The sequence below is a fragment of the Theobroma cacao genome, chromosome 5 (genome assembly GCF_000208745.1).
Source record: "Theobroma cacao cultivar B97-61/B2 chromosome 5, Criollo_cocoa_genome_V2, whole genome shotgun sequence".
NCBI lineage: Eukaryota > Viridiplantae > Streptophyta > Magnoliopsida > Malvales > Malvaceae > Theobroma > Theobroma cacao.
The window spans coordinates 19,200,174-19,215,454 of NC_030854.1; the positions used below are offsets into that span (position 1 = coordinate 19,200,174).

General features: G+C 31.7%; 1 long non-coding RNA gene across 1 annotated transcript; it reads right to left on the reverse strand.

Annotated features, from left to right (window-relative positions):
• Positions 12,750-14,043, reverse strand: LOC108662202. Its single transcript, XR_001928004.1, has 3 exons — positions 14,004-14,043; positions 13,151-13,225; positions 12,750-12,835 (listed from the first exon to the last, which is right to left on the reverse strand). It is a non-coding gene; the product is annotated as an uncharacterized LOC108662202 (long non-coding RNA).

A 15,281-nucleotide genomic window follows, 5' to 3' on the forward strand; every position in this document is an offset into this window, starting at 1 on the left:
TAAGAAATGTCAGGCAACAGACATACAAAAAAGCTTTATAAGAGATGAGTGGGTGTCTTGTGACTAAGGTCGGTAGGCTGTATTTATAGGCTAGAGCAGAGAGTTAACATTACTTAATATCAGCATAAGATCAACATAAAATAAGCGAAAAAATAGAGAAAATAGACTTAAGTAAGGGGGGAAATCTGAATTTTCTCAAAGCTTGACGACTTGATCTTGTTTGTGCACGAGCTCACTCCTTTTTCGTTCCTTGCAACAAGCTCATAATGGGTTTGCTTACTTAAAGCATTAATCTTTTTTGGTACTTTAGCAATGTGGGATGTTGAAACCTTATGAAATACATTATTTTTTCAAAAACTATGACCTTAAACACCAAAGCTCTTTTTATAGTCAAATTGCACAATTCGCCTCTAATCTTCATTTGTCTTCATTGCTCTCATTGCTAATAGCAGGATCAATGAGTCCTTTACTTGCATGGGCTGTAAGATCCACGCATAATAGAATCTCCTTAACAATCACATGTCAGTTACAAAGCATTATCATCCGTTGTTCTTATAACAAATTATAAAGAAAGAGAAGAAGTAGATCAAATTCCTACCTTTTGCCTTGTTAGTTGATCTCAAAACAATGGCATTACTAGAAATAGATTTTTCACTCATCTTTTTTCATGACATTGAAGGTTCCTTACCATCTTTTGCAAGCTCCCCTTGTAGTGATCATTGCAGCTGCCAAGTGATTCACATTTGCCTCACTGTTTCTTACTTGACTTACCTCAACTAATGAAATTTATCAATGTTTTCTTTGATTTTTGATGCAAGATAATATCTTCTTCAAAGAATTATTTGGATACTTTATCGTAGGACGAAAAACCCCTATTCTTCTAGGTGAAAGTGGGGTTGAAGAAACAACCATTGCTAAAATAGTATTGCACAAGTGATTTGATATTCTATATAATATAGCTAGTTCTTTCTTACTCCATCTTCAATGCCAATATTCATACTTCTTGCAAGGTTGTATCTTTAAATTTAATTGGCTTTATTACTATTTGGTGCACATAATAAAAAACAAATGTCCTTGGACATACACTATTGATGGCTGGTGCAAAGGAGAAGGGAGAATTAGATGCATGTGTTATTGCTTTAGTAAGTGAGAAAATAAATCAGGTGCCTACAATGAGTTGCTTTTTTGGAAGCTTGCCAGTGATGACGGTGGTGAGGGAGATGGATGGTGATACTGCTCGTGTGCACGATGTGAGGAGATGAACATGATGGCATTAACTGTGCATGATGTGGAGGGATGCACACGAGCTGGGTGAGATAGGGTGTCCGGCTATGTGCACGATGTGGGGGGATGCACACGAGCTGGGTGAGATGGGGTGTCCGGCTATGTGCACGATGTAGGGGGATGCACACGAGCTGGGTGAGATGGGATGTCCGGCTATGTGCACGATGTGGGGGGATGCACATGAGCTGGATGAGATGTGGTGGTATACTAATTGGTATATGCTTAAGTATATGTATACGTAATAAAAAGATCATTATTATAACATGTGATTATATGGCATGATGAATCTTGAAAATTTCCCATTTACTTGTAAATTGATTTTATTGCAGCGAGAAACGTTCTGTTTATACTGTTTTGCTTGGATGATTGCTGGAAATTTCATCTCTTTCCAATTTCATGCTGAATATGGTTCCTTCATCATTAAATAATTTAATAACCAGGGGTTTAATGTAGGGATTTTAATAAGAACTTGAACTAAGTTGCGTTGTTTTCAAATAAGTGCATCATGATTATCAACTTTCCTTTTCGTTGCTTGTTCCCTTCTTATGTTCACTCACTGAGTTTGCACTCATTGTTTTCAATTTCATGTTTTCATATTAGGAGGCAGTTGGAACCTAAGCCAAGGTGTCCACGTAGTTTCGTCTCTTTGGTAGGTATGTTGGCATTTAGTAGCTGTCCTTTCACCTTGGTCATTCCACTAGAAGCCCAGAGTCATTTTGTTTGTAAATACGTACATGTGATGTAAAGAACTAAAATGCAAGCCTTAGAGCATATATGTATATTTTGATTGGTAAGCCACCATGAGTGGCAATGGTTAACATTATTTGGGTTAATGTGAAATGCAGTTTTGATTGCTATAGCATATTAATTAGGTTCTTATAGATTGGAAGTAAGAAAGGTGACTTTAAGAATAGTTGATGGAATGATGAGCAAGATTTATAAGTAGGCTTGCTTGGGCTTGGTGGGCTATGCCCATTAGGTCCATGCACCGGTCACGGCTCGAAAATCGGGTCGTGATAGAGGTCTCACACTTGCTTGGGCTTAGCGGGCTGTGCTCATTAGGCCCATGCGCCGATCATGGCCCGGGTTTTGGGCTACGACAATTAATTTGCCTTTAGAGTAAGCAACACATGAGAATTCATTAGATTGAAATTTTTTTTGGTTTTTCAATGGATGACTACATTTCCTTTCAATATTTTTTTCGCATCATTGTTGATCTAGAATGGCCTAACAGGTCATGCCAAATATTAAAATTATTAGTAAACTTCTGGTTTACTATAACTTGAGTTTCAATCATTCTAATATTTGTATAGTACAATCTACAAAACAAAACGGGTAATTTTTTTATTATTATTATACGCTTTTTATCGAAGATAATAAATGTAATATAAAAGTATTAATTATCTCTTTATTCATTGTCTCAACACGATACCCATTCAGACAAATATCTTTAAAGCTTAATAAATTTCTTTGAGATGTTGAAAATAATACATCCTCTATTATAAACTTTGTTGCGCAAGGTAGTAAAGTATTTGCTCGTCTTGAGCTTTTAATTAATCTTGCACTACAAATATTGTATTGACATTGGTTTCTTCCATTGTCAAGTGGGAAAAATATTTTTTGTCTTTAAGTATAGTACGCGTTGTAGCAATGTCTGCAAGACATATATTTATATCATAGATTTTGGATCCAACAAGATGAATATCCACATTTTTCTTCAATAAAATAAGATATTTACAATACGAAGCTTACAAGTTAACATAAAAGAACATTAAATATATAACTAAAAAACACATTGTAAGAATATATTATTCAAATATAATCAGAACATATTAAAGCATCTTCATGATATAGTTATACTAAAATATATTAACTACTATTAAGAAATTTCATTCTTAGATACTTCCATTATCAATCAAATGATCAATTCCTTTTCCAATATAAGAAAATCAACAACGAAAATTTCCATTACCAATTATATAATTAATTCCTCTTTTAAGGTAGACAAACATCTTGATATGTTATATAAACTTGACCATGGTTAAACTCATCACAAAATATTTTAGTTTTTAGTGATACATGATAAAATTCAAGATGTACAAAAGGTACGTGACCGTTGATCTTTCATGCCCCATCAATGACAATATGTTTTCTATATTCCTTTTATTCTCTCCATTTTTGTCTTTTTGTTATTTATCCACATTTGGTGGGTTAGTGGGTTAGGGTATCCATCCACTTCTAGTGGTAAAATTATCCATATACTTCTAGTGGTAAAATTATCCATCCACTTTTGGTGGCAAAATTTTTCATAAAATTAAAATAATGATAGTGTAAATTATTATAGTGACTTCTTCCATGTCAATGATCATAATTATTAAATGATGTTGCATTCACTTTAGAGAATAGATGGATTCATGACCATGACCATAATTATTAAATGGTGTCGGATTCACTTTAGAGAATAGATGAATATTTGATTTTTTTTTATTAGTAGCTTGTTTGTTGCATTCACTTTATGGAATGGACATTCATGATTTTTCATTAATAGTTATATAAAAGCAAATTCTCTTTCCAATTAAGGTACAAAAAATAATATATACTACATGATAGTAAAATTGATATTAGAGTTTATCTATAAGGAATGAAAACACCAAAGAGATATCAAATCACTTACTTGATTTTCTAAAACCAAAAATCAAAAATCAACTATTGAAATTCTTTTGAACTGAGAGGATGAAAGTAAAATAATACTAACACTTACCTAATTTCCTAAAACTAGAAATCAAAACTCAATAATTGAAATCTTTTTGAAGCTTGAAGACGATGAAAACAAAATAATTCCAAAACTTGAGAGATCAAAGGATTGTGATAATAACATGTTATGAAATATAACTTGAAATAACAACTATAAGAAAAAGTATTTAAATGGAGAGACAGTATTTTGAGGGAGTAAAAATATCTTATTCAAGTGTGTAGATACAAATGAAGTAAGAGGTTTATTTATAGGCTAATAACTCCTTATCTATATAGAATTTACAAGATAAAGATAATACTAAGTGATTAGATAGATAGATTAAATTATAATCTTCATCCAATCTAATTTACATCTAAATCTAGATATACAGAACATAAATGGATATTCACAACATTGAAGTATTGAACAAACTCATATAAGCGAAAAATCTTAAACATCCTTGGTCATGAGACATATAATTATCTCTATAAATAAGAACCAAAATTCCACCAGTAGTGATTAATATTGACATAATAGAGGTAAGTGAATCAATAAAGTAGCCAAACTCGAAAGAAAAATCATTATTGATGGTCAAAGACCATACATATTGATAGATAGAACTTCTATTTATTTGCAAAATAGACAAATTGAACGAAAAAATCATAACTATACTTAACATTAAAATATTGGAAAACCTTTTTGCAGGAATCTTTCACAAAATTATCAACTAATTAGAATGGTTCCTTATTAGACCATGGTATTTGATTCACCAAATATATTATTATTCTATATTCTTTCATATATATGGCACAACCCAATCCTTGTTTTTCAAGTTTAGAATTCCTTACATTTTTTTAAATCGAAATTCGAAATGAAAACAAAATAAATGAAAGAGAAGTATTATATATTTCTAATATTTCTATTTCATTTATTTCTTTTTCATTTCGAATTTTTATTCAAAGAAAAGTAAGGAATTCTAAACTTGAAAAGCAAGGATTGGGTTGCGCCATACATATGAAGGAGTATAGAATAATGATGTATTTGGAGAATCAAATATCTTGGTCTAATATGGAACCATTCTGATTAGTTGATAATTCGAACCAAAATTGAATAAATGTATCTAGGGAGAATTCACTTTGACTTTGAAGTGACTACTCCCTAGATACGCACATCATGATATTTTATTTTTGATTCAATTTAAAAAAGACCTAAAGTTAGGGATTTATCAATCGGTAATGTTGCTCCAATACCCAACCAAAGGGCCACTGCAGTACCAATCAAAAAAACGGTTGTCGCTATTGGAGCACGAAATGAATTTTGGAATTTATTAGCATATTGAAAAAATTCTATGGCCAAAATGTGCATTATTCCATCATCATTTTAAGACAATTCACTAGTTAAAAAAAAAAACCTTTTAATTTGAAGAATTTATATTTGAATTTTAAAATTGAATTCAAACCTTAAATCTTATGATACATTTGGTTTGCATAACAGAATTGAGAGTGAATGAAATAGGTATTTTACGAGAATAGAATATAAAGGAAATAGGATAGATAGTTGTTATGTATTTTGGTTTGTTGAAATAAAATTAACATGTTTGGTTGGTTACAAAATCAAGGAAATAAATAAGAAAAAAACCGACTACTGAGGCTATTTTATCCATCAATATAATATAATGTTAACACTATGGCCACCAAAGGTGTCATTGGCGTAATGTTTAAGGAAATCAATGGTCTTAGTCGACCTCTGGAGCGTAGATCTTGGGCGTCCTATTACTACATGTTGACAAGGGATCAATTTTAGATCTAGGTTCTTTAGAAAGTGAAAAAACAAAAAAAAAAAGGTAAATATAAGAAAAGGCTTTAAGAAAATATAAATAAATCGATCAGGTGAAAGAGGGGTGGAAGGAAGAAAAAAATTGGTTTTGATGGTGCTAGCCAACGGAGGAGGCGACCACAGTGGCGGAGAACGACTGTAGTAAGCAGCTTGAAGAAAAAAGTGCGGAGGATGTGAGAGAGAGAAGCAGGGTTTTGCTTAGATTTTAGTATTTATATGCTAGAAATTTTAAACATATCAAGGATACTTTTGCCCAAAAAATTAATGATTTATTTCTTTGTCGCTTGAAATAGCTAATATCAAGAGAGTTGGATTGATAATTCTTGGAATTTACGTAATAGGAATCCCATGCACAAAATAGCCATTCTTTAGTGCATAAATGAACCGAACACTAGAATGACCATCTCCCAAGAATAGAGGTGGAGCGAATTGACTATCTAGTGAACCAAAGATGACCTTAGGGTAAAGGTGACTTCTCCCTTACATCCCAAGCTTTGTATAAGTAGCATAAATTTGTATATTTTTCATAAAGAAAAATTCATAATATGTGCTTCAATATGTAATTGTTATCATCACTTAAACATTTGATTCAATAATAAGCACATCTATCCTTTAGTTCAAAGAGTTATATTTTAAATCTCTTCTTTCCTATATAAAAAAATAATAGTTATTACTCTAATAAATAGGTACAATCCAATATACAACCATTCCCATGTCATTTTTAAGAGAAACTATTCAAATTAATTGTGATTAGCTACATATACATATAATCACATCAAGTTCAACATGGTGAGAAGCTCAAATTCAATTCTTCTACATGAATATTATATATATATATATATATATTTATATATATGATTTCTTTTGTCTTGTGTACAATGTTCATATCGTGCACCCCATTCAACATGACTTACTATTAATATAAACTAACCGTGAAATAGTGAGTACTAATTATAATCTTTTTGCATATAATTAATCACTAATCTAAGTCTTATCAATAAAAATTTGTTTATATAAAATTACGTGAACATGTAAAAATTATAGTTATAATTAAATAATTTTTATATTCATAGAATATAATTATTGCATCATTAAAAGGAAACCAATGAAACAAACCGGCTAATTGCCAGCATACAGAAAAATAGAATTCAACATAATGTTAACCAAACTCACACTTGTTGGGAGTTGAGCCATAACATCTTATACAGAATCCAATATCTCGTTTTCACTATTGAGACAAGGCTTTATTTGCTCCAAACAAATTTTTGTTATCAATGTTAGTGAGCCAATCTCGCTAATCTGTTGCATCCTAACTTAAATTTTCCCCTATGAATTAAAAAAAAAAAAGGGTATTGTATATAAAACTATATTTTGAAATTATAAACACATAAATATGTGTAATTTTAATTAGATACATAAACTTGCTTGAGTCAAATAATAAAACAACCCAATTCCACTAGTTGCCATTCTCCCCAAAAAGATAAACATACAAATGAAACCACAAATAGCCTTTAATTCACTCAAAACCTTGGCTAGATACATTCTTTTAATTTTTCAAACAGCCAATGCATATATCTCCAAAACTTGAGTAAGAGTTAGGAAAAGAGGAAATGTGGAAAAGTTGAAATCAATATCTCAGGCACCTTTCATATTCTTTGAAAGTGAGATCTTGGCGAAGAGTGGTCATCCAGGTTTTCTTTTATTTATTTTTTAATTGAAAAGTGGTCATCAAGTTGTACATAGACAGAATAGATGAAAGCGAAGCATATCACAAAGGAAATCTTAAAGGAAGAAAGCAATATAATTCACAGACAGCTTGCCTAATTATGTTGATTTGACCACCCTTAAACCTAACTAGCTACTTAATCCAGTACTGCAAAATCATAGCTATTGATTCTCATCATTTCATCCGTGACCTCATAACTTTTTTTCTTTTTTAAAAAGGGTCAAAACTAGTAACGCAAGTTTTTTTATATAAGTATATAGTTGAGGAAAAACTTTATGGACTCTTTCAGCAGAAATTTGTGAAAGTTCTTAGCAAAATTTAAGTTAATCCTATTGGTAGATGTAACTGAACTTTTAATTCTGAATGTAATTAAAATTAGAAACCTCATAGATCTTATTAAATAATTCAATAATACATAAAAAATCAATTCAAATTTGTGTCTATATATACATTTCAATTAGTGATTGTTTTATCATCACCATAAATAATGATTTCTTTTATGAGCTTATATATATTAATAGAAATTACTATAATCTCAATTAACAATATGCTCCACATATACAACATATAGAAAAAACCAATTAAAGAATATTTTGAAACAAATAAATAAACCAACAAACCAAAATAAAACTGAATCAAACTCACATTTGTTAAGGTTCAAATCGAAGACTTAAACTCTTACAAAACCTCCTCCTTACTATGAAGAAATTAAGGTGTCATTTAAATGAATAATGTTTTATTGAATGTGGAAATCAATTCTTGAGTCCATATTGTTACCCATGATCACAAAACATTTTCCCCTGTTTTTTGTTTTTGAAAATCAAAGAGAATATTAGGACATTATTGGGATTATCGAGACGAAAAAGTCCCAAATCAAAGAAGTACGTCAGAAAACAGAGTCCTGTACGCCAGAAAAACAAAGAACCAGAAACCAACAAGAAGACAGAAGAAAAGGAAAAACCGAACACTTCCTGAATCAACAAAACAATCAGGAAAAAATTGGAAGCAACAGAGCATAATCAAAAGCAATAAGAAGCAAATATCAGAAAAAAGTATGTGCTCAGGTGTATAGGTATTATCATCCTACATTACATTTGGCCTTAATTAAGTTTGATTCAAGTGTGTAAAGTAAAGGACAAAGGCTAAGTCAGTACTCTTAATCAAGGAAAATCATCCCAGACAAAAAGTTGATCAACTAAGAATTTCCTTTAGCAAGTAAACTGACCCGACGAAGATCAAGAATTCTAAAGATCCTTTTAAGTCGATGAAGGGAAGCAAGAGCAAGCGGTTGAGCTTGTTCAGAGCCAAGATGAACATTTAGAATTTTTCAAATGATCACTTCAACCAATCTAAGTACTTTTGTCAAGCGATCAACAAAGTGAATGAAGTCCAGGATATCAGTAGTTAATCGACTAATGATGAACATTAAGGGATTAACTGTGTGTGTCGAATAGACCTACAAGTCACCAGTACTTGAAATCTATTGCAAATTCCGACACCCCCAATAGGCGAGTTTAGTTTAAGCGGCTAGATCTTGAGTTTTTCTATTGAAAAGAAGAAACAGTGACTTCATAATAAAGGACTAAAGAAACTAGAGAGATCATATTGAAAGCACATGGGCTACAAGTGTGAAGAATTTATCTCTAGTTCATTTTTTGCTCTTTTTGCTTAACTCATACCTCTTTAGATTGAAAATTATTTTGTTGTTAAAGGTGTATTCAGATCTAGTTGTAAACAGCTACAAATTTCTTCTTCTTGTTTATTTAAGTTGAGTGTTGGAAGCACTCGTTAGGTTTGTATACCTAGGAATTGAGTTAAGGATAGCTCACCTTGCAAATACTTGATGGAAGTGTTAATTCCACTGGCTTAGAGTTAAGAATTGGATTGAAAATCTTTAACAAGGGCTGTCAAGGTAATTGTATGTAGGCTTTGGGTGGCCAAACCTTTACAAATTTGTTACCCTTCATTTGATAAGTTTGTTTTTCAAACTAAATTTGCCTAAATATATGTATATTTCTCGAACCAAAAGTTAGACTTAAAAGATTTCTTATTCAAGGCTAATTGCAAGTCCAATTGATTTTCAGAAAGAAATTATTTTCCTTTGACTTAATATAATTTTGGCATTATTGCTTTTAAGAAAGAAACTTTTCTATGTGCTTTACTCAAACTAAGGCTTTTGTTCTTAAAAAGAAAAATAATCTTGAGCTTTAATATTTTCTTCAAGAAATCATTTTTTGAAGCAACCAAAAAAAAAAAAAGGATTAATGATTGTGCTACAAGAAATTCCAATATTGTTTTTCATTAAAATATTTATTTTTTGACTAAACAATACAAATAAGAAATTTTCTCTTTGTTTCCAGAAGTTCCCAATCTTTGTCTTAAATTTTGGACCAAAGTTTTGATTAACATGTATGATTTTCAACTGAATGCTACTGGTCAAAGAAATGTCTGCCTTTTCCATAGTTAAAAAGTGAAGGATTTTCAACTATTTGAGAAGGGACCATCCCCTCTTTGACACGATGAATCCTTTACGAAACAGAATCATCCTAGACTGTTGGGTAGCATGAAGGTATCAATCCCCTTATTAAACAGATAAATCCCCTCTCAAGCAAAAGCTAAAACTGCTTTTGTCAAACATTAAGGGATCAACTCCCTTCCTTAAGGAATCGATCCTTTAGAGGGTTTTCCGTAGTAATGGTCGTATGTTTTAAATAATAATGACTAGTTTCCATCTTAAAGCAACCCCAACGCCTAGAAACTCATTCCAACTACAAAAAAGAGCACTTCAACACATTTGGGTAAAGAGAGTAAAAGCTTGCAAGACTATTTACTCGTCACTCTCAAGAATTCAAGAGAGTTTCAAGAAATTTGAGCTTCAATGTCTTTAGTCTTGTATTCAATCTTTGTGAATTTATTTTTTATACTTATTAGGCAATTACTCAACCTTCGAGAGGTATTCTTAGTTTGCAAAATCATTTAAAAAACTTTAGAGCTTATTTGGAATGAAAGGGTGAGGTATGAGTTTTTGTAGAAACTCTGTTCATGATCTAGAGGTTTCTACCTAAGCCTTGAAAGCTATACAGTTAGTAGTTACACTTTACTCTTGAAAGGTAATGAATGTATAGGTTATACATAATCTTTGAAAAGGTATTTGTAAAGCTTAAAATTAGTAGATTGGCATTCTTAGTAACTGAAGTCAAGTGAGTGGACATAGGCACCTAAAGGAAGGACTAAACCTTTATAAATCATTATGCACTATAAAAAAAATAGGGCTTTACCGACGGAATATTTTTCATTGGTAAAATCCATTGGCTTTTACCGAATGAATTTATTGACCACTTTGTCGATGGAGTATGTGGTCAACTCGTGTAAGACATTAATATGTTTATTAACTGATCTGCTGACAGAATATTTCGTTAGTAATTTTTATAAATGTACTGACTGAAATTCCATCGGTAGTTATACTAACACAAGATCCCATTGGCAAATGTGTTTAACTAAAAAGCTTCACAATAAGCTTCTTAAACTTTTGTTGACCACTTCTATTTAATCGTCCGTTTGAGGATGACTTGCCCAACTAAATTGCAAGTGAGTCCCTATTTTCCTACAGAGAGTTTGTCAAAAATGACTTATGAACTTCGCATCTCGATCTGAAGTGAGGGTTTTTGGAATCCCATGGAGCCATACAATTTCTTTAAAATACAAATAAACTATGAGAGAAGCATAATCTGTTTTATGGCATGACAAAAAATGAGCCATTTTTGAAACTCTTTCAACGACCATTATGAATGGTCACAAGATTATACTAGGTACAATCATTATGATTCTCAAAGCGTACACATAGTTTTTGTTAAGAAGTCCATAATCGTGTGTTACTCCTATGTAAAAATGTTTTGCTTATAATCATGAATACTTAAAAATAAATGATAATGATGGCAAATGAGCCAAATGTGATTGATTGATTGATGATAGAATGGTGAAAAAGGCAACTAAAATCTAATGGGCCATACCCATATAGGTCTTAATGCCAATAACGATCTTTCTAAAAAAATGGGATCTGACAATATGTATGTAAATATGATTATTACATATTAGTTTTAAAATGGGGAACAAGCCTTTATTTGTTTGAAAACTTTGTTTCAAAATGTGTGAAGTATGAATTGTGTCACGACCCGGTACTCCCTTTGAGCCCGTGACATCCGCTGCGATGTCTCGATAGACATTCATTACCCGGAATGTCAACTGAAACCTCGCAAGGCTCTCGCATCAGTTTTACATCTCCCTTGTGAGCAATAGTTACTAAATATCATGTTTAGGGGATATAAACTATTTTTAAATTAAAACAAAAAAAAATAATTTCTGCCACACAAGGGTATTTTGGTCATTTTTACCCGAAAATTTTGAAACCTGGTGAAAATATAGTCTACGATCGAAAAATATACATTTCTTATCTAAAAATAATTTTAACAATCTAAATCATCCATTTGAAATGAAATTATGGCTAATCAAACTAAATAAAAATATTAACTAAAATATTCTATTTTCTTATAAAATAATATCTATAGAACTCTACGTAAATAATTTTTATAGCGTAAAAGTAAAATATATTCATACATACTGTGGCACACGCAGCCAGGTATACAAAATATTCTACAATGACATGTGGGCCCCTAAAATAAACAAATATGTACAAGAAGGTAGACCTTTGATTTCTAAGGATGTAAATCCTAAAGTAGATCCTCAACGAAATCAGCTATCTACAGGCTGTCCTGATCTTGGAATGAGTGCAAAGAAGGGTGGTGAGTTTATATAAACTCAGTGAATAAACAAACATCATCTAAAATATCTAAAGTCAAGTAAATGGAGACAACTTAAAATATCTCATCATAATATGGTTTATAATATCAAATCTTATTTCATTTCATAAAAATCAACATGGGTTATGAATTTCTTAAAAATTTGGCTCGTGCCAAAACTCATTCTTGAGGATACCTTGGCCAGGGGGTCCAACCGAGTCCGCCAAGGCTATTAAAGAAAAGTTCATATACGCATAAAACACATTTTTTTGTTTAAAAAGCATAGCCGTTTCTTGGCGTTGGCTGAGTTCACCCTCACATGGTGGTTTAGCGTGTAGTGAACTCTAAAGCTTTACCTTAGGAGATACCCTCTGTGCCTCTCATACTAAGGTAAATATAACGGGGTTTATCGTGCCCCTCTAATAGGCTGGTCCACAGAAACTCGCCCACAGCAGTAAGCTAAACACATAACCCACCAAATCAATAAAATTTCGACAGCATAACATGGCTAATATAATATTACCAGCCTGTCAAGGCAAAGCAAAACAATTCATATATTCAACACAATTTCCAATTCAGCCATTCATGCCAATATCACCATAAGCCATTCAATTGAAACCATAAATTTACAACACAAACAAACAGTCTTCAATTACTCAATTTCTAAAATCATTATTCAATTTCAAAATGATTTAGAAAACTCATTTTTCTATAAAATCACAAAAACGAATAAAAACTACTTTAGATAATTAAGACGATAATAAAGTTACTCACAATATCGGGAGTCAAAGTACTCCTAGTCTCGGTCTTCGGGTACAATCTCTTTACCATTGTTAGAAGACTCACCGCCTATACACAATACACGACAAATAATTCAATATATTGTGTCATATCATTATAAATCTATTTTAGGCTCTATATGAATGCATGAGGTTGTTTGGATAGTCACTTAAAGACGGTGTTACACGTTGGTTCAATTGTGATCGGAATGGATCGGTTTTCGACCTAATTCAAACTCTCCACCTTTGATTTAACCAAAACATCCAAATTGACTCCAATTATATTCATCACACTTCCAATGTCCCAAAATACACCAAAGCGCCTCAATGAACTTGACTTTCTCATTGTTATTCAACTTATTTACTAAAAGAACTATACTTTAAAATTACCATTTTCGATTTCCATCACCGTCATTCATTAAATTCTAACTAAATAACACAAGATATCACAAGAATCATCATCACTAGGTTCCTTATGAAATTCGGCCATGGTGGGTGCATAGACACTATGGTTTTTCATACTTGATTTTTACACCATAAATCATTAATTCCTAACCAAATCACTTAAAATAAAATCAAATCCACCATCAACATACCATAAGGAAGATTCGGCCAAATGAGGGTGATGGAAGAACATGAATTTTTCTTGTTTGCTTTTTATGCTACACATCACCAACCAACTAAAAACACTAGAATAACATGGAAATCTAGCTAAATCCAAGATCAAAACCCTTCCCCCCATGTCCGGCCAGCAAAGGTATCTTCATGCAAACTTGATTCTCAACCATGGAAAATGAAAAAGAATGCATAGGAAAGGTAGATCACAAGCTAAAATCAAGAAATTTTACCTTTACTTGCTTAATTCCTTGAAATCCACCAATTTTCCCTTGAATTTTTTGCTCACTAGGGTTTGTTCTTTCTTTCTTTCCTCTTTTCCATGGTGAGGCCGAACATATGGGAGTGAAATGGGAGAGTCATGTGCTGATTTTTAATGTAAATTATAAAGAAATGAAAGCTTGCCACTTGTCACCATTCCATTGGTCCATGTTTAACACTTAACAACTAAGCTTTCTTTCTCCACCACATAAAATATCTCAATTATCCATAATATAAAATGTTAATGGATGAAATCCTTAGGCATGACAAGTGTTGGGTGGTGTAAAATTCCAATTTTATCCTTGGGTGGCAAAATGACCATTTTGCCCTTACATCATGAATATTCCAATTTGACTCCAAATCAATCCTCGAACTCTGAATCACCATATTAAGTCATTTTGGGTTTTTAAACTTCTCAATTTCATCTTAAAATCTCTATTTGGACTAGTTCAAGACTTAATTCAGCTTAGTTGTACCACTAGGTTCACTATCGACTTTTAACGATTTTTCGGGGCTTTTTAAGTATGCAAACATATTATCAAGCACATGAATGACATGGCAAATATTTTATAGAGTTGGGCTTGACAAATTGTGTGTATTTTTGGATGATGAAGCAATATTAAAGTATGACTCTTTAAGATATTGAGTTGTGATCATTGATTATGGAATTAATGAGTTGTTTGGTTAAAATTGAATTATTTATTGTGGGTTAAATGCCCTTTAGCATATTTGTAATTCATACATCTTAGTGTAATTGGTTTACATGTCCTTACATATTTGGTTTACATGCCTTGGTAATTCTGGTTATGCACCCTTGCACATTTGAATTATTCAACTTAATATGAATGATCCGTATGCTTTATAAGTTTATTTAGCATATTTGTCTTGCATGCTTTATTATGTTGGATGCATAACTATATGTTTGGAAATTAATTATGAATGGAAATGTTGCTCTTGTGTTTTGGCCAAGTTGCTTTATATGTACTATTGAACATTTGGATTTTTTACTTAAATCATATGAGAATAAGATTTGGTCCTTGAAGAAGTGTAAATTGAAATACTGTAACATTAAACTTTAGAAAGTTTGAAAATAGGATAACTCTTACGCAAGGAATGTCAGTATGAGCCCTATAAACCAATCTTTGGTTTTATGGGAATCACAATTTGAGATATTCATGAATGACATTTTGTTATTTATAATAACATTGACGTAGTTCTTTATCCATAAGTTTTTTATTTAATTAATACTT